The sequence below is a fragment of the Chelon labrosus genome (genome assembly GCF_963514085.1).
Source record: "Chelon labrosus genome assembly, chromosome: 2".
Classification (NCBI taxonomy): Eukaryota; Metazoa; Chordata; class Actinopteri; order Mugiliformes; family Mugilidae; genus Chelon; species Chelon labrosus.
Window position 1 is genome coordinate 3,426,988 of NC_140338.1, and position 20,248 is coordinate 3,447,235.

The 20,248-nt window shown below is 43.8% G+C and overlaps 1 pseudogene across 1 annotated transcript; it reads right to left on the reverse strand.

Annotated features, from left to right (window-relative positions):
• Positions 1–5,260: 5,260 nt before the first annotated feature.
• LOC311506444 lies at positions 5,261–15,562 on the reverse strand (annotated as a pseudogene). Its single transcript has 2 exons — positions 13,911–15,562; positions 5,261–6,911 (listed from the first exon to the last, which is right to left on the reverse strand). The product of its transcript is annotated as an uncharacterized misc_RNA (transcript).
• Between the last annotated feature and the right edge of the window lie 4,686 nt (positions 15,563–20,248).

Genomic DNA, 20,248 nt, shown 5'->3' on the forward strand with positions numbered 1-20,248 from the left:
ACAATTAAAAACACTAAGCAGAGCAAACGCATTTTGAGGTACTAACATAACATTAGCTGTAACGTTAACTAACTTAAACGTGGTAACTACCATCAATGCCGCCACATAATAACATTACGTTTACAAATTATTGCTTGAATTTCTTAGTTAGCTAGCGAACTGTGATAACATAACCCACCCACGACCAGAGGACGGCTAATGTAAGTTAACTTTATAGTTTGAATGAAGAATGATAACGTTAGCGCTAGCTTAACGTTAGCATTCATAAGATATCAAGCGGAAGTGCTGAGATTACGGCCAGAGTCAAGGCCAGTCAGGTGTACTTGGAAAAAACGTTAACCTAGACAAAGTTTAATGTTTTTATCTTACCAGTATCAATGTTGGTCGTTGTGGTCTTCTATGTTGCAGCCTGGATCGAGGGTCTGTTGGAGTGAACCGACCGCCGCCCACTGATTGTTCAGTGACGGACGTTTTTTTTTTAACTCCTTTATTTGGACGTAAACAGGTCAGAGAGCGGGATCTCAAACTCAACAATGCGCATGTGCAAATCATGCTTAATCAAAAAATACTGTAGTGTCCTGTAATTTAAAACATCACCATACTGTTTGGGGCCTCTGTCCTGTTGCTCCAAGGTAAGCAGCCCACAATGCATTGCTGACTACAGTACTAAGCTGTTTAACACGAAAACAGTATTTTAATGTTGAAAATTGGCTGTAAATTGACAGCAATTGCTTACAGTGTAGCTGATGATGTCATCCACTCTAGCACAAACATTCCGCGCAATACACACCCATTATAAACCCTGAAATTTGAGTAAAAACCTACACAACTCTGAGGCTTCATAGTTTAAAAATGGTAAAAGTTGTCGACAAGTGAAGTGAATCTCTGAAGAGAAGAAGTTTTAAAGTTTAAATGAAGTCTCTCGGTTAAAGTATGCCAGAGCAGTTCATTGTTGAAAATGTCTGTTGAATTTCTTGTTTGAAAAAACTGTATAGAAGCACACCGAGTCCGATCGAGACGCACGTTTTGATGTACCGTAAATCCTCTAATAGAGGCCCGGGCCTTTATTTGACTCAAGCGCATCGCGGCCCCGGCCTTTATTGGAAGGAGGCCAGAATTAGAGGCAGGCCTCTATTTCTATTTGAGCAAAACGAACTACCAGTAGAATGAATAAAAACAAGATTTTGTGTCTATTTGAACCTATAAAATACTACTTTATTGAAAACGTACAGTGGCTACATAACATGGTAGAACATTAACAACAACAAATACCGGTAATTCAGGCTAAATTCCAGTGTAGAAATATGGTAACAAAAACGTAGCAAACATACCGGTAGTGCATTGTAAACAAAAAAAGCAAAAAAAAAAAAATTTAAATTTACTCCTCGTCCTCCTCAGTTTCCTCCTCCTCTTCATCTTTCCCTGTATTCTCCTCATCACTTGCGCCAGCCTCTACAACAAGTTCATTATTGTACAGTTCGCGGGACGTCATTTAAATCCCATGGCGAGCGTTCCTCCGCTCGCCATGACTACGCTGTGTGTGGACTTAACATGCGCACAATTTTTTAATTTTTTATTTTTTTTTTTATAAATCATTCCGCGGATCACGTGTGTTCCGAACCGAAGACATTGATCCGAACGGATCACGGATCAATGATGATCCGTTGCACCACAGATCAAGCATAATGGTGAGGCTGAGGCCTGCCCAGAAAAACGATGGTTCTAATAATAGCCCCCCGGCCACTATTAGAGACCGGCCTTTATTTACCTCCGCTGACAGCGAGACCGGCCAATATTGGAGACCCGGCCAGTAATTGAATACAGGCCTCTATTAGAGGATTTACGGTATTTTGTGTCCGTGTGCGACGAACGGTATTTGAGTTGAAAGGTTTCGAAAATCGGCGGTGGAAAAAGTTTAATAAGAAGAAAAAACGTAGTGAAGAACAATAGTTTGCAGTGCTTTGCACTGCAAACTATTGACTCCCATAGCTTTGCTATGAGGGTCAATAGTTTGCATTGCGTAGCACTGCATCACTAACTAAAACAATAAAAAATACCGCCCAAGAAATGTGCAAAAACGAAAGTCCAGACTGTCATCTGTCACACGCAGATGAGGAGTTGTACAGACTAATGGCTTGAGACAACAAAGTTGTCTGAGTCTTCTGGAGAAGCTGCTCCGTTGTCTGTCTATTGTGTGGTGGAGAGGGTGGTCAGGGTTATCCATGATTGATAAAAGTTTGTTCAGAGTCCTCTTCTCCACCACTGATTCAAATGTCCTTCTAAAACGTGGCGCATGCTCAGATTTAGAAGCATTTTTTCTTTATACATTCCAATCCAACGTACCTGACCCCTCCCTGGCCACGCCCCTTTAAATATGCAAATTATATTTAAATTGACCCTGCACCTGAGATTACCCTCTCTGCGTGATCAGAAAACGAAAACATAAGAATGAATAAGACGGGAAAATAGAAGAACTTCACAGAAAGCGAATTGGAGATACTCACTGGAGTGGAGGTGCGCAAAAATGTTGTCTTTGGCATGCTGCCACAATGTTGGTTACTTGCATTTGCGCATCACGTATGATCTGTACATTGATCAAATGAAAATGTTTCCTGTTGACATTTACAAATCCATACGATGGCGCTTTTACAGCAATGTGTGTGCAGTCGATAGCTCCGATTACATTCAGAAAACCGTCGATCATTGCAAATTGCTCTTCAATGTTGACCTGTTCAGATGAATTGTATGGGAATTTGATATACCTGACTGACGTGGATAATTCCGTCCCACACAGATTGCATGGGTCTGCTCAGGGTCGACCAGTACAGTCCCGATCGGTCGGAGTAATAGTTTTCACATTTATGATAGTTTTCCGGCATCACCCCAAGTGTCTCCAAAGGATCAACATCTGTAGAAGCCAGCGTACACTAGCCATGACGTTGGCGTAGGCACGTACAAAGTTCGCTGACATTTCACTCTTGATACATCTGAACTTTCACGGAAAGTACATACGGAACGTTTTTGTACGCACGCAACCTTCATATATGAGGAGCCTGGTGATTCCTTCTAGACGACCCCACAAATCTGTCCACCAGCCTTTAATACTCCTCCTCATCCCGTCCACTGCTTATACACCCTACAACTGCAGTCATCAGAACATTTCTGTATGTCACATGACAGTTGTGCTGGAAGTCAGTGGTGTATAAGGTGAACAGGAACGGAGAAAGCACAGTGTCCTGTGGGGCTCCCACACCATTCACCACCACATCAGACAGGGCATGAACCAAACACATGAACTGTGGCCTGTCTGTCAGGTAGTCAGTGATCCAGGAGACAGTGGACGCACCAACACCCATCGACTGCAGCTTCTCACTCAGCAACAAAGGCTGGATGGTGTTGAAGGCACTGGAGAAATCAAAGAATGTGATTCTCACTGAACCTCCACCACCATACAGGTGTGAGTGAGCTAAAGAGTGAGTTAAATTTGTGCTTACTTTTAAAGATTAGATTAATTTTAATTTCTGTTTTAAGTTAAGACTGTTCTCTCACTGATGCAGAGACATCTGAAAACCTGTATAATGACCATTTAGAAAGGAATTTGTAGAGAGACTGAGACTTACTTTACATCTGTTTTTAAAAATAGTTCTGATCAAAAAATGAATGAAACCATGTTAAAGGTGGTGACACCAGAAAGAAACATAGTTGACACAACCCAGTACACATCTCTTGGCCTTTAATTGTAGTTCATTTTACAATCATCACAAATTACACACGTGTTTTTCATGATGGATCCATCACTGGGTGTTACAGGGTGAAGAGTTTCATGAATCAACAGTGAAAAAACATTAAAACAAGTAAAAGGTAAAAGTCCAACAACCATTAAATCTATATTGATGAAGAATGAAGGAATGTACACATTAATGAAAGAAAACAAGTTGATATGAACATTTTTACCATAATTCACAATAAAACCTTTTTATTCCAGAATAATCAGTTTGTACCGTATCTCTCTAATCTATTGATATCTTTGTGTCACGGGGCAGAAGTGTGGGTTTTAGCATGATTTGAATTGTTTGTTTTACTGAATTTTAACATTGCATGCTTTTACTTGTGTTGTTTTTAACCATTTTATTTATTATGTTTTTAATGCATGCGTGTGTTTTTAAATAACTTCTGCCCGTGAACACACCACACCTGGGAGGCTCCGCCCTCTCCCCGTACCACGGAACCAATCGGTAGCGGGGGAGAGTGGCGGAGGGGTATAAAGAGAGCACGACCCGGAAAAGATGAAAAAAGGGCACGATGGGAGAAAGACGCCAGAGGTCCGGCGATAACATGTAGGAACAGAAGGAGAACGTGATGGACGGATGGACGGATGGACTGACTGACTGGGGACTGAGATAGGACACGAGTCATCATGCGAGAGGAACGCCAGAGGGACGTCATGGCGGCGTGAGGGGAGGAGAACGAAGAGGAGGCCGTGATCGAGCCGAGAACGGGCGAAGGCAGCGGGTGTCCCAGCAGCGGGTGTGCCGGCCGCACGTATGAAGAGACCGCGGAGCGTTACTACATGAAGTTCTCGCAGCGGCAGGGCAGTGCGCCCTGCCTGGCGGGTAAGTTTCGCCCTATGGGCCGTCAGTAACGCTCTCGTGTGTGGTTGTGCGGTGGCACCGGTACCCGTGCGATGTGTGGACACCCGTACTGGCCATGTTGTTTTATCTTCCAGGTGTCAGCCGGGCAGCCCACTGCCAAGAGAGAAGAAGAGGCGCCTGCGGCACCTGGAGCGGTGGAAGGCCTCCGATCATCTCCCCTCTGAGCCGCCTCGTCCCTGGTTTGGCGGCCATGATGGACTCTTTTTATTTTATTTTAGTAACGGACACTTTTTAATGTTTATTTGTATCTTTTTAACTTTTGGTTTTAAAACCTTTTAAGGTTTTACTGTTTTAAGTTCTTTTAATAAACCTTTTGTTTTTAGTACACCGGCTCTCGTTGGTCTTCCGCCTCTCTCTCCTCTGGTCGCTGTCAGCGTGCTCTCCCCCGATAAAATCACCAGTACCTGTGCTCCCCCCTTCCCCTATAATAACAATAACTTTTCCATCATTATTTCATTCCACTTCTCATCATCCTTCCCCCCTCGGTTACATTTGTGTTCACAGCTGTACCAGTATTGTAGTATTAAAGCATATATGTACAGAATATGAATAAAGTGTGAAGATCAATAAGTTCATTCATTCATCTCAAAGCTTCATCATGAAATGGATCAGACAGTTTGATTGACAGGACAGATGATCAGAGGTGCAGAGTTTTTATCACCATGATTAAGACCAGGACTGAAGTATGGGTAAAGTTTGTCAGTGAAGGAGCAGCCAGTAAAGGAGTAGATAAGAGCTGCAGTATCTACATCATGAAAGGAGACCAGACCCTCCTCATAATCCACAAACACCCCACCTTCTCAGGAGGAGAACAAAGAGAGAGACGGACTGGAGTACCAGCACAGGCTTTGTATTCATTTCCATTTCTCAAAATTACAGTCCAGAAACCATCCTGAGGACTCAGAGTGATAGTTCCCTTCCTGCTGATTGACTCTCTGGCCACTCCTAGATCCCAGTCAGTCTTTCCTTTAACCTGAACCTGAAAGTAAAATCTACCTGAAGAGAAACTCTTCTTTCCTAAAACACTAACACATGTAGAAAATCTCTCTGGGTTGTCTGGAAGCTTCTTCCACACATCACTATGATTCACTTGTTTTCCATCATCAGACAGGATGAGTTTAGGATGTGCTGTATCAGGATCAAGAGTCACATCCATTGCATACTGCTGGAGCCTCTTCAGCTCAGCCTCAAGTTGCTTCTTCATGTCTTTACTCAGTGTCTCTCCAGCTGAGTCACAGCTCTCACCACAGTCCCCTCATATGACGGTGGACGGACACTGACCTCTGTCCAATCCTTGGTGGGTGGAGCAGCTTTCAGGGAGGAGAAGCTTTGGAGGAGGTGGAGGTGGTCTTCAGAGCGTGACAGCTGCTTTATCTCAGAGCTCCTCTTCGTCAGCTCAGAAACTTCCTGTTTCAGATCTTTGATGAAACCTTCAGCCTGTTTCTCTCTTGTTTTCTGTTTGTCTTCAATCTCCTTTATGAGCTGGTTCAGGCCTCTCTCAACAGACTCCTTCAGAGCAGTGAAGACCTGAACACCTTCTGCTTTCTCTCTGTCTGCAGCATCTTTACTCATCTTCACTGACTCTTTCATCTCCTCAATCTTCAGTCGTCTCTTCTTGATCATCTGCTCAATTTCATCCTCTGTCTTCCCCAGCTCTGCCTTCTTTCCTTCATATACTTCTTTCAGAGGAACAACCTCATGTGTCTTGTGGTCTAAAACAGAGCAGAGCACGCAGACACATGTCTGGTCGGTCTTACAGAACAGCTCCAGAGGTTTATCGTGCTTCCTACACATCCTGTCTTCCAGGTTGTCCACAGGGTGGATCAGCTGGTGTCTTTTCAGGCGTGACACTGTCAGATGAGGCTCCAGGTGAGAGTCACAGTAGGAGAGCAGACACACCAGGCAGGACTTCAGGGCCTTCAGTTTGGTTCCAGTGCAGACGTCACAGGGAACTTCTCCTGGTTTGGCAGCTTGTTGCTCTGAGCTGCTGCTGCTGGCTTTCTGTTGAGATTCATGTCTGAACTGAGCAACCATCTCATTGATGAAAGTGTTGATCTTCAGCTAAGGTCTAGTGTAAAACATTGCTTTACACATTGGACACTGGAACGTGTCATTATGAACCCAGTGTTGAGTGATGCAGTGTTTGCAGAAGTTGTGTCCACATGGTGTAGAGACTGGATCAGTGAACACATCCAGACAGATGGAGCACAGAAACTGATCTTCGGATCTTAGACATCTGGCAGCAGACATGTCTACACACTGACAACAAGAGAGAAAGAGAGAAAAAACACAGTTTAAGTAGAGATTTATTGATTATTGATGAGTTATTGAACTTCTATAGAAGAAGAAGTTCTGCAGACAACTGGTTTGTAACCACCCCTCACTCCACCACCACCATCACTTCGGCTCAGGTGAGCAGACAACTAAGGAGGCTCCATCCAGGAAAAGAGGCAGTCCCAGACGGAGTGTCCCCACGATTATTCAGGGCCTGTGCTTCTGAGCTGCTGGAGCCCCTTCAGCATGCATTTAACCTGAGCCTACACCTTAGGAGGGTCCCCTGCAGTGGAAGACATCCTGCATCATCCCTGTCCCTAAGTAGTCACAACTAAGGGAGATGAATGAGTACAGACTAGTCGCCCTGACATCCAGCATCATGAAGACCATGGAGAGGCTGCTGCTCCATCACATCAGACCCAGATCCGTCACACTCTTGACCCACTGCAGTTTGCCTACCAGAAGAAGGTGGATGTGGAGGACGCCATCCTCTACCTGCTCCATCACACTCTGTCACGCTTGGACAGAGGGAATGCTGTTGTGAGGGTCATGGTTTTTTAGTTTTCCAGCGCATTCAACACCATCCAGCCCCTGTTACTGAGGAAAAAGTTAACAGAGATGGGAGTGGACTCAGCACCACAGGGGTCTGTGCTCTCCCCTGTCCTATTCACAGTGTTTGGAATAACGCCGTTTAAAAGAACGGCGTTAGGTAACAACGTTATTTTTTCAGTAACGGGGTAATCTAACTAATTACTTTTCCCGTCGTTATAACGCCGTTAACGTTACTGGACGTTAAATGCGGTGCGTTACTGTGCATTGATTGAATAAACTAATCCCAACGCACCCTTGGCTCACCGCTCGTGAGGAGGTGGGTTAATAACGAGGTAAGCGATTATAATTGGCTAAGGCAGAGTCATGTTTCATGGTAGCCAATCAGAGCCAGTGTTTTTACACACATGCCAGCACACGGGCCACACACACACGCACACATGCAACAGCGAAACAGAGATTCGATGAAGCAGTAGAGATGGCGAGTCAGGAGCAATCCGATGAAAAGTTGGCATTTCAAGGTGGAGATAAGCACTACTTCAAATTCATTGTGGTCAAAGGCAAGAACGTGCATGTAATGTGTACATTATGTCCAGGAGCGAAGACTTTGTCGACATCCGTTGTAAGCAACTCTAATTTAATGAAGCATCTCACAACGACACACGCATCTAAAGCTAGTGGCCAAAAACACCGATACCTCCACCACAGATGATAGCTCGCCGTCGAAACCCTATCGAAATATAAATATTATAAAATATATATATAAATATCGAAAGTTATGTACAAACACCTGTCTGTTCTACTCATTTCAACTGACTGGTGAAAACTGCTCACAAAAATCAAAATTCTTTGACATATAGCAACTTCTTTTTTTTTTAACATTAACGAAAATAGTTACTTTCCCTGGTAACGAGTTACTTTTATTATAGAGTAATTCAGTTACTAACTCAGTTACTTTTTGGAACAAGTAGTGAGTAACTATAACTAATTACTTTTTTAAAGTAACGTTCCCAACACTGCCTATTCACCCTGTACACCTCAAACTTCAACTACAACACAGAGTCATGTCACCTGCAGAAGTTCTCAGATGACACTACAATTGTGGGGTGTATCAGGGATGGACAAGAGCAGGAGTACAAGAATCTGGTGAAAAGCTTCATCTTGTGGTGCAGAGAGAACCATCTTCTGATCAATACAGCTAACACCAAAGAGATGGTATAGGATTTCTGGAGGTCTAGGCCTCACCTGCAGCCTGTAACCATCTACAGGAAGAGTGTAGAGATGATTCTGACTTATAAGTACCTAGGTCTACATCTGAATCAAAAACTGGACTGGTCAGCTAACATAGACTCAGTATACAAAGAAGGTCAGAGCCGTCTCTATTTCCTCAGGAGGCTAAGGTTGTTTAATATCTGCCAGAAGCTGCTGGACATGTTCTACCAGACTATCGTTGCCAGTGTCCTCTTCTACGCTGTGGTGTTCTGGGGAGGCAGCACTAAGAAGAAGGACACCTCACGGCTGGACAAACTGATACAAAAGGACGACTCTGTGGTAGGGACAGAGCTGGAGTCCCTAACATCAGTGACAGATGAAAGGACCTTGAACAAACTCTTGTCCATCATGAATGTGTCCACCACCCTCTACAGAACACCATGGACAGACAGAGAAGCTCGTTCAGTTGAAGGCCGCTGTCTCTGTCCTGCTCCATGGACAGGTTGAGGAGGTCGTTTGTCCCTCAGTACATAAGACTCTACAACACCTCCCTGTGAGGAACCAACTGGACTGTGGTTATATATATAGTTATATTATTATTATTCCATATCAGTTGAATTTCCTTCAAACAGAAACACAGAGATTCGTCTGGACTGCAGCTCTGCCGTCGCTCTGACAAACTTCCACTTTCATTTCAGGAAAGTGATGGCGAATTTGTTCCTCAACCACTTCCTCTGACTGCAGCTCTGTTTGTCACAGTTTGTTTCCTGCTTAAAGTTCAGATGTGATCAGTATAAAATATTTTTTTTACTTATTTGACTTCCTGGTGTGACAGCTCATAAAAACACTGTAAATGTGTTTGTTTTTCAGTCCTTATCAGCTCCACCAGAGCTCAAATTCTTCTGATAGTTGTTGTTTTTACTGACCTCTGCTGGACACAGAGAAGAACTACACCATACTTCACTTCACTTTGACGAACAACAACAAACTCTAAAAGTATTTCTGAACATATTGACTCTATTGTAAACTCACATTCAGTTTGGATCATTGCTTCCATCTAGTGACTGAACTGTAGGAAGATCAAATCTGTACTTCAGACCAGGTCACGTTACTCTGTGATACAGCTACTGTGAGACTGCAGCCAGGGAGACATTTATTGTATTTGATAACTTATTAGCAAACTTTAAAATCCAGAGTTCATCTCCAACCTTTACTGAGATCTTGAGAATGTCAGCCTGAAGTTTAGAGAGACGTGTCTACAGTCATGTTCAATATATCCATGCAAAGACTTTTTAAATATAACATTTAAAGAAATTATTATTGATTGAAATGTAACATCATTTTATCAAATATCTGCTTCAGGATGTCCAGGAGGTGGAGACAGAGACCGGGGTAAACAGATAGATCAGGTGTTCAGCCAGAAGGCAAAGAAAATGACCAAGATATTTTAAGTTGGCCCAGGGACAGAGCATGGGGTCCAGATAGTTCAGGGGGTTGGCTTGGAGGGAAAGCAGACTGGAGAGGTCATATTTGAAGACCATCAGGAGGCTGGTCAGGAGGCTGGCAGCAGTGAGAATACAGAACAGAGAGATTGAAAATGTTGAAGCTGATTCATTTAAGTAGAGAAAGCAGCTCATTCAAACACACTTCTTCCTGATTCAGGCATAGAGAATAACTTGGTTTATTGAAGGATTCAGAAGTAAGATTAACGTAGATATCATTTAATGTTTTGCATAACTGCTGTATATAAACATAGAAATAAAAGTCATCTTAGTCACAACAATAGTACTTAAGCAATGAACACCAGGCATCATGGGAAGACCACCAACAAAACTACGAGAAGGTTCAGTGATGATGTGACCATGGTTCAGTGCGACAAATTATAAGCTACATCATAAAGAACATTTATAAACTTAACCATAAACATAGAGAGGGTGTCTGCCTCCTGAACCCAAACTGGGAGCTGGTTCCACAGGAGATGGAAAGACTGTATAAAGCTGCAGCATCTGAAGTATAGCCACATGAAGGAACAATACACTCTGACATTCATGAGGACACTTGTAGAACTATATGTGAACTCTATTGTCATGGTTTTGTGTCTGGGGTTCTGCTTCTTCTTTTATTTTGTTAAGTTCCTGGTTTCCTCTTGGTGTTACTCCCTGTGTTTTCCTCTTTGATTGATTCATTGATTTCTCCTTGTGTGCTCCATCCTGATTTGTTTCACCTGTGTCTCGTCACTCCTCTACCCCCTGTGGGTATATATAGCCCTGCCTGTTTTGTTCTTGTTAAGTTAGGAATTTTTATTAAATATATTTTTGTGCCAACTCCTGCCCCAGTCCACTCTGTCCTGCATTTGGGTCCTACCCCCATTATCCCACAAACAACCTCTCAACATCTATACTTCTATATACAAGTATAGACGGACGGACAGACGGATTGATTTCCTGTAGCGTTCTTTAAGGCAACAAAGTTGTCTGAGTCTTCTAGAGAAGGTTCTCTGTTGTCTGTCTATTGTGTGGTGGAGAGGGTGGTCAGGGTTATGCATGACTGATAACAGTTTGTTCAGAGTCCTCTTCTCCACCACTGATTCAAATGTTTCCTGTCTGCAGCCAATGACAGAGCCAGCCTTCCTGATCAGTTTGTTCAGTCTGTTGGTGTCACTGGCTGTAATGCTGTTCCCCCAGCAGACCACAGCAGAGAAAAGGCTGCTGGCCACAACAGACTGGTAGAAGATCTCCAGCATCTTACTGCACACATTGAAGGACCTCAGCTTCCTCAATAGAGTCTGCTGCAGCCCTTCTTGTACACAGCTGTAGTGTTGGTCCTCCAGTTCAATCTGTTGTCGATGGTCACTCTCAAGTATTTGTAATCCTCCACCACCTCCACATCCCTACCAAGTATGCTGAGGGGCAGAGGAGCTGTTCCCTTCCTCCTGAAGTCAGTCACCATCTCTTTCGTCTTGCCCACGTTAAGCAGCAGGTGATTCCTTCCAGTCCACCCCACAAATCTGTCCACCAGCCCTTTATACTCCTCCTCATCCCGTCCACCGCTTATACACCCTACAACTGCAGAGTCATCAGAACATTTCTGTATGTGACACAACTCTGAGTTGTGCTGGAAGTCAGTGGTGTATAAGGCTCCACCTTTCCACCCACTTACCTCTTGGACTGTATTCAGGAAATCAGAACCTGGTTCTCTATCAACTTCCTCAAACTCAACAGTAGTATGACTGAAATTATTCTCATTGGCACCAAAACCACCCTATCCAATATAAATAACTTCTCCATTCAAATTGCCCAGTCAATTCCCCAGTCTTCCACTCTCCCCAGGTTAAGAGTCTGGGTGTCATCCTTGACACCACTCTTTCTTTCTGTTCTCATATTAACAACATCACCCGTTCAGCCTATTTTCACCTATGCAATATCTCCCGTCTCCGTCCGTCCCTCTCAACTGAAAATACTGCCTCTCTTGTCCATAGCCTGGTCACATCCCGTCTGGACTATTGCAACTCCCTTTTATTTGGTTTACCTGACAAATCCATCCATAAACTACAACTGGTTCCGAACTACGCAGCCCGAATCATCACTAGAACCCCCTCCATAAGTCACATAACACCGATCCTGCATCAACTCCACTGGCTTCCTTTCAACTTCCGTATCAACTACAAAATCCTACTTCTCACCTTCAAGGCATTAAACAACCTCGCCCCTCAGTACCTCACTAACCTGCTCCATATAAACATTCCTGCCCGCACTCTTAGGTCATCCTCATCACAACAACTCACCCTCCCACCTGCTCGCTTGACCACCATGAGGTCTAGAGCCTTCTGCCATTCAGCCCCCTGCCTCTGGAACGCCCTCCCGGAACACTTAAAAAATTCAGACTCAGTCACCACCTTCAAATCTCAACTCAAAACTTATTTCTTCAGACAGGCCTACTCCATTCCATGGTCTCACTTCTGTCTCCCATTCTATTTTGTCATGTACCTATATGTTCTATATATATGCTTGTGTGTACTTTAATTGTGTTTTATTTTAAACAATTTTGTACGGTGTCCTTCAGTGTCATGAAAGGCGCCTATAAATAAAATTTATTATTATTATTATTAATATTAAAGTGAACAGGAACGGAGAAAGCACAGTGTCCTGTGGGGCTCTCACACCACTCACCACCACATCAGACAGGACATGACCCAAGCACATGACCTATGGTCCGTCTGTCAGGTAATCAGTGATCCAGGAGACAGTGGACGCACCAACACCCATCGACTGCAGCTTCTCAATCAGCAACAAAGGCTGGATGGTGTTGAAGGCACTGGAGAAATCAATGAATGTGATTCTCACTGAGCCTCCACCACCATCAAGGTGTGAGTGAGCTCCATGCCGCAGATAGATGACAGCGTCATCCACCCCCAGACACGACTGGTAGGAAAACTGTAGGGGGTCTGAGGATGATCTCACCTGTGGCTCGTATTTAGATGATATCACAACATATTTTATCATGTGTACATATTCTATATTTTATCACATATTTGATTAGTGAAATGATTATATATATATATATATATATTCATTAAATTTGTGGTAACTTTGAAAGATTAGATTGGTTTTAATTTCTGTTTTAAGTTAAGACTGTTCTCTGAAAATATGTAAAATGACCATTTAGAAAGGAATTTGTTGTGAGACTGAGACTTACTTTACATCTGTTTTTAAAAATAGTTCTGATCAAAAACTGGTGAATAAAACCATGATAAAGGTGGTGACACCAGAAAGAAACATAGTTGACAAAACCCAGTACACAGCTCTTGGCCTTTAATTGTAGTTCATTGTACATTCATCACAAATTACACACGTGTTTTACATGATGGATCCATCATTGGGTGTTACAGGGTGAAGAGTTTCATGAATCAACAGTGAAAAAAACATTAAAATTAAAAGTCCAACAACCATTAAATCTATACTGATAAATTGAAGAATGAAGGAATGTACACATTAATTAAAGAAAACAAGTTGATATGAACATTTTTACCATAATTCACAATAAAATCTTTTCATTCCAGAATAATCAGTTTGTACCGTATCTCTCTAATCCATTGATATCTTTGTGTTCACAGCTGTACCAGTATTGTAGTATTAAAGCATATATGTACAGAGTGTGAATAAAGTGTGAAGATCAATAAGTTCATTCATTGATCTCAAAGCTTCATCATTAAATGGATCAGACAGTTTGACTGACAGGACAGATGATCAGAGGTGCAGAGTTTTTACCACCATCATTCAAATCAGGACAGAAGTATGGGTAAAGTTTGTCAGTGAAGGAGCAGCCAGTAAAGGAGTAGATAAGAGCTGCAGTATCTACATCATGAAAGGAGACCAGACCCTCCTCATAATCCACAAACACCCCCACTTTCTCAGGATGAGAACGAAGACAGAGACTGACTGAAGGATCATCAAGAGCTTCGTACTTGTTTCCATTTCTTAACCATACAGTCCAGAAACCATTCTGAGGACTCAGAGTAATGTCTTCCTTCCTGTTGATTGACTCTCTGGCCACTCCTAGATCCCATTCAGTCTTTCCTTTAACTTCAACCTGAAAGTAAAATCTACCTGAAGAGAAACTCTTCTTTCCTAAAACATTGGGATAACGAGAAAATCTCTCTGGGTTATCTGGAAGATTCTTCCTCACATCTCCACAGTGAACTTGTTTTCCATCATCAGACAGGATGAGGTGAGGATGTGCTGTATCAGGATCAAGAGTCACATCCACTGCATACTGCTGGAGCCTCTTCAGCTCAGCCTCAAGCAGCTTCTTCATGTCTTTACTGAGTGTCTCCTCCAGCTGAGTCACAGCTCTCACCACAGTCCCCTCATATGATGGTGGACGGACGCTGACCTCTGTCCAGTCCTTGGTGGGTGGAGCAGCTTTCAGGGCGGAGAAGCTTTGGAAGAGTCGGAGGTGGTCTTCAGAGCGTGACAGCTGCTTTATCTCAGAGCTCCTCTTCATCAGCTTAGAGACTTCCTTTTCCAGATCTTTGATGAAACCTTCAGCCTGTTTCTCTCTTGTTTTCTGTTTGTCTTCGATCTCCTTTATGAGCTGGTTCAGGCCTCTCTCAACAGACTCCTTCAGAGCAGTGAAGACCTGAACACCTTCTGCTTTCTCTCTGTCTGCAGCATCTTTACTCATCTTCACTGACTCTTTCATCTCCTCAATCTTCAGTCGTCTCTTCCGGATCATCTGCTGAATTTCATCCTCTGTCTTCTCCAGCTCTGCCTTCTTTCCTTCATATACTTCTTTCAGAGGAACAACGTCATGTGTCTTGTGGTCTAAAACAGAGCAGAGCATGCAGACACATGTCTGGTTGGTCTTACAGAACAGCTCCAGAGGTTTATCATGCTTTCTACACATCCTGTCTTCCAGGTTGTCCACAGGGTAGATCAGCTGATGTTTTTTCAGGCGTGACATTGTCAGATGAGGCTTCAGGTGAGAGTCACAGTACGAGAGCAGGCACACCAGGCAGGACTTCAGGGCCTTCAGTTTGGTTCCAGTGCAGACATCACAGGGAACTTCTCCTGGTTTGGCAGCTTGTTGAGCTTCATGTCTGAACTGAGCAACCATCTCATTGATGAAAGTGTTGATCTTCAGCTGAGGTCTAGTGTAGAAAATCTCTTTACATAGGGGGCACTTGTACATATCAGTAGTATCCCAGTGTTGAGTGATGCAGTGTTTGCAGAAGTTGTGTCCACATGATGTAGTGACTGGATCAGTGAACACATCCAGACAGATGGAGCACAGAAACTGATCTTCAGATCTCAGACATCTGGCAGCAGACATGTCTACACACTGACAACAAGAGAGAAAGAGAGAAAAAACACAGTTTAAGTAGAGATTTATTTATTATTGATGAGTTATTGAACTTCTATAGAAACATGCTGTTTCCTCCACAGTCATTGCTGCAGACAAGTGGCTTGTAACCACCCCTCACTCCACCACCAACATCACTTCAGCTCAGGTGAGCAGACAACTAAGGACGCTCCATCCAAGAAAAGCAGCAGTCCCAGATGTAGTGTCCCCACGATTATTCAGGGCCTGTGCTTCTGAACTAGGGCAGCCCCTTCAGCATGCATTCAACTTGAGCCTACACCTAAGGAGGGTCCCCTGCAGTGGAAGACGTCCTGCATCACCCCTGTCAATAAGAAGTCACATCCGAGGGAGATGAATAACTACAGACCAGTCGCCCTGACATCCAGCATCGTGAAGACCATGGAGAGGCTGCTGCTCCATCACATCACACAGGTTGGTGAACTGCAAGTCCAGGACTACCGTCAGCAGCACTGGAGCACCACAGGTGTCTCTGCTCTTCCCTGTCCTATTCACCCTGTACACCTGGGACTTCAACTACAACACAGAGTCATGTCACCTGCAGAAGTTCTCAGATCACACTACAGTTGTGGGGTGTATCAGGGATGGACAAGAGCAGGAGTACAAGAATCTGGTGAACGACTTCATCTCATGGTCAAGCTGATCCAGAAGGAGGACTCTGTGGTAGGGACGGAGCTCGAGTCTCTACCAACAGTGGTAGAAGAAAGGACTTTGAACAAACTCTGGTCCATCATGAAAAATGTCCACCACCCTCTACAGGACACCATAATCAGACAGAGAAGCTCTTTCAGTGACAGACTCTGTCCTGGTCCATGGACAGGTTGAGGAGGACGTTTGTCCCTCAGGACATGGGACTCTACAACACCTCCCTATGAGGAACCAAGTAGACTGTGGTTATATACGTAGTTATATTATTATTCCACATCTTTTTCTATGTGATGAAGGTACTGGACACTGAATTTCTCTTGGGATAAATAATCAATCTATCTATCTATTTATCTATCTACAGTTTAATTTAATTTCACTTGATTTAATCTGACAGAGTCAGTATGAAGTGGAAAGAGTGGAACTTCCTGTTGGACTGAAGCTCTAAGTTTTGATGCTGGTTGTTGAAACACAGTAAATATTATCAGCTGTACTCACCAGTATTTGAGTCAGATGTTGAGAAAGAACAGATGAACTCAGTTGAATTTTCTTCAGACAGAAACACAGAGATTCGTCTGGACTGCAGCGCTGCCCTCGCTCTGACAAGGTTTCACTTTCATTTCAGGAAAGTGACGTTGAATCTGGTCTTTCCAGTTTAGCTCCTCCTCTGACTCCAGCTCTGTTTGTTTCCTACTTCAACTTCAGATGTGATCAGTTTAAAATGTATTGAGATTATTACTTATTTTACTTCCTGGTGTGACTTTATTGTAGCTCATAAAAAGTCTGTAAATGTGTTTGTTTTTCAGTCCTTATCAGCTCCACCAGAGTTCAAACTCTTCTGATAGTTGTTGTTTTTTATGACCTCTGCTGGACACAGAGAAGAACTACACCTCAGCATCATTGCTTCCATCTAGTGACTGAACTGTAGGAAGATCAAATCTGTACTTCAGACCAGGTCACGTTACTCTGTGATACAGCTACTGTGAGACTGCAGCCAGGGAGACATTTATTTTATTTGATAACTTATTAGCAAACTTTAAAATCCAGAGTTCATCTCCAACCTTTACTGAGATCTTGAGAATGTCAGCCTGAAGTTTAGAGAGACGTGTCCACAGTCAAGATCAATATATCCATGCAAAGACTTTTTAAATATAACATTTAAAGAAATTATTATTGTTTAAAATGTAAGATCATTTTATCAAATATCTGCTTCAGGATGTCCAGGAGGTGGAGACAGAGACCGGGGTAAACAGATAGATCAGGTGTTCAGCCAGAAGGCAAAGAAAATGACCAAGACATTTTAAGTTGGCCCAGGGACAGAGCATGGGGCCCAGATAGTTCAGGGGGTTAGCTTGGAGGGAAAGCAGACTGGAGAGGTCATATTTGAAGACCATCAGGAGGCTGGTCAGGAGGCTGGCAGCAGTGAGGATACAGAAAAGAGAGCGTCAAAATGTTGAGTACTCTATAGAGAACTGTTTCATTCCAAGCGTCTTTGCCACCAGAAAAACGTTTCCGTATTTCTTTGCTAATTTCCATTTCCTTTTAGCTCCCAGCTATGCTAATCAGTAGCTTCTATCCCTTCTCAGCCATCTCGATCATGCTGTCCGCATCTTTCCCCAATGTCAACCTTTCTTTTCACACCTCCCGTCACTGGCCTCTGCCGCTTCTTCCCTCCTCGACTCCTTCACCCTCGATTCAACCTGCAATCGCCCCATCCCTCGGTCTCATCACACTCAATTTAGTGGTGTGCCATCCAAGGCATCTCATGATTCGATTACGTCTCACGGTGCTACGGTTCGATTATTCAACAACCATTGCGATTATCACGATCATTGCGATTTTCGATGCATCTTTTTCCCCATTCACGATTTCTATAGAGTTCTTTGGCATCACTGTGAACTCTATTTAATTCCAAACATCTTGCCACCAGAAAAACTTTTCTGTATTTCTTCACTAATTTCCATTTCCTTCTAGCTCCCAGCTGTTCTAATTGGCAGCTTCTCTCCCTCCCCAGCCATCTTGATCTCGCCATCCACATCGTTCCCCACCTCCGACAATTCTTTTCGCACCTCCCGTCACTGGCCTCTGCTGAACCTTCTCTCCTCGATTCCTTCACCCTTGAAGCAGCCTGTAAAATGGAACTTAAAATGCGGCATTATTTCCTATTTTCCGGAACAGTATTTCTTTCTTTTATGACAACTTCATCTCCCAGCCCAATGACATCCAGCTTTGCTCAGATACAGTGCCCTCTGTCAGATTTGGAGGATACTACATGAGTCTATGGTTCGCTTCTCAGTGGCCACCAGAAATGTCCTCACTTTCCCATTCCTCTGCCCCGTACGAGTTATACCCCATCGTCATCGCATCCCTTCTTTGGGGGCTTGAGTGGTTAAAGGTTATTCCCATCCACTCTGACAACATAGCCACCACCAACATCATAAATAAAGGCCGTTCCAGATCCCTCGAAACAATACAATTCATGCACAGACTCACTCTAATCTCAGCCCAACACCAATTCATCATACGTGCAAGCCATGTTACAGGTCACATGAACACGATAGCCGATTCTGTCTCATTTTTCTTTCCAGAAATTCAGATCCAGACTCGGATCCTCATCCACCTTCTGTCCCACCGTTTTCAGCCACCACCTTCAATTAAGACCTCAGCTCCACCACCTTGCATCAGCGTCGCAAAAATCCATCTTAAACAACCTTTCACCCGCCACGTTGTCTTCATACTACACCGGTTAGAACTGCTTTAAAGCTTTCATGCATCCCTTCATCTGCCTTTCCTTGCATTAGACGTTGCCTCATTTACTAGCTTTATAACGTACACCCATTCTATTCAAGAAATCAAAAACATCTACCATCCAAGTCTACATCAGCGGCATCAGTTTCTTCATTGAACTGATCACCGGAGTTCCTTGCCCTACCATTTCTCATTCGCATGTCAGCATGTTAATCAAAGGCGTACGCAATGAAGAAGTTACTTGTCCCCTCCTATCGATTCTACTCTTGAAGCCATGTTTCTCCTAGCTTTCTTGGGTTCCTGTGATGTTCTGAATTTACAGCTACCTCATCCTCGTACGATCCATCCTGCCACGCCAGTCTTTCAGACATTTCCTTGTACCCACCTGACACTACAGTGTTCAACCTCAAAAGAAGCAAGACCGACCAATTGGGATTTTCACATCCTATCTGCCTCTTCCGTCTTAACTCCTTCCTAAGCCCGTTCAAACCCATGCAAAAATATGGGAATGCCCAACTAGCCCTCCATGCATGCCCTCTTGATGCATTTGAAGCATCTGTCAGCTCTCAACGAAGGCGGTCGCATCTCTCCCTCTCTCTCCCTCCCTTATCTTTCCTGCTTTGCCTCTCTCGTCTCGACTTGTCTTGTCTCAAACTTTAAGAGCCTCTTCCTGCATTGCTCTCTAAAGTATAAATTATGGAATTGATCAACTGGTCTCTCAACGCAATTGACAGAATCTTCTCGACGAGAAGCATTGGTTCGGGGGAACCTGCCTGACCTGACGGAACGTTTGCTGCTGGATACACGATGGACTCCTGGGAGAAGTGGAGGGTCGTGTGCCTGGCGATCCTTTCCGTAGAGGACGTAGAGGATGTTTACTTATTTGGAACCATGATAACAGGATTTCTGCTGATTGGATTAGGCATTTTCCTGGTGTATCGGAAAAATCAGATGTCGGTGCCAGCAGTCAAAAGCCCAACGATGCTGCCCGAATTAATTGATGGAGGGTGCAAAGTTGTTAGCGCTCAGACTGTGGAGAGAGCTATGAGCACACTGGCTGTGGCTATAGATCGCAACATGGATAACACCGTGGAGAGACTTATTGTGACTATTAGCCGCAAGATGGACACCACCTTGGAGGCTGTTCTGTAGCTACACGATTCTGGTTTCACCATCATTTTCGCCAGGTTTTGGCCAGATGAGGGATTCCACATGATCGCTACCCCGGCCACTCATTCCGCATCGGACCTGCATCCACCGCTTCTTCTCAAGGTATGCCCGAACACCTC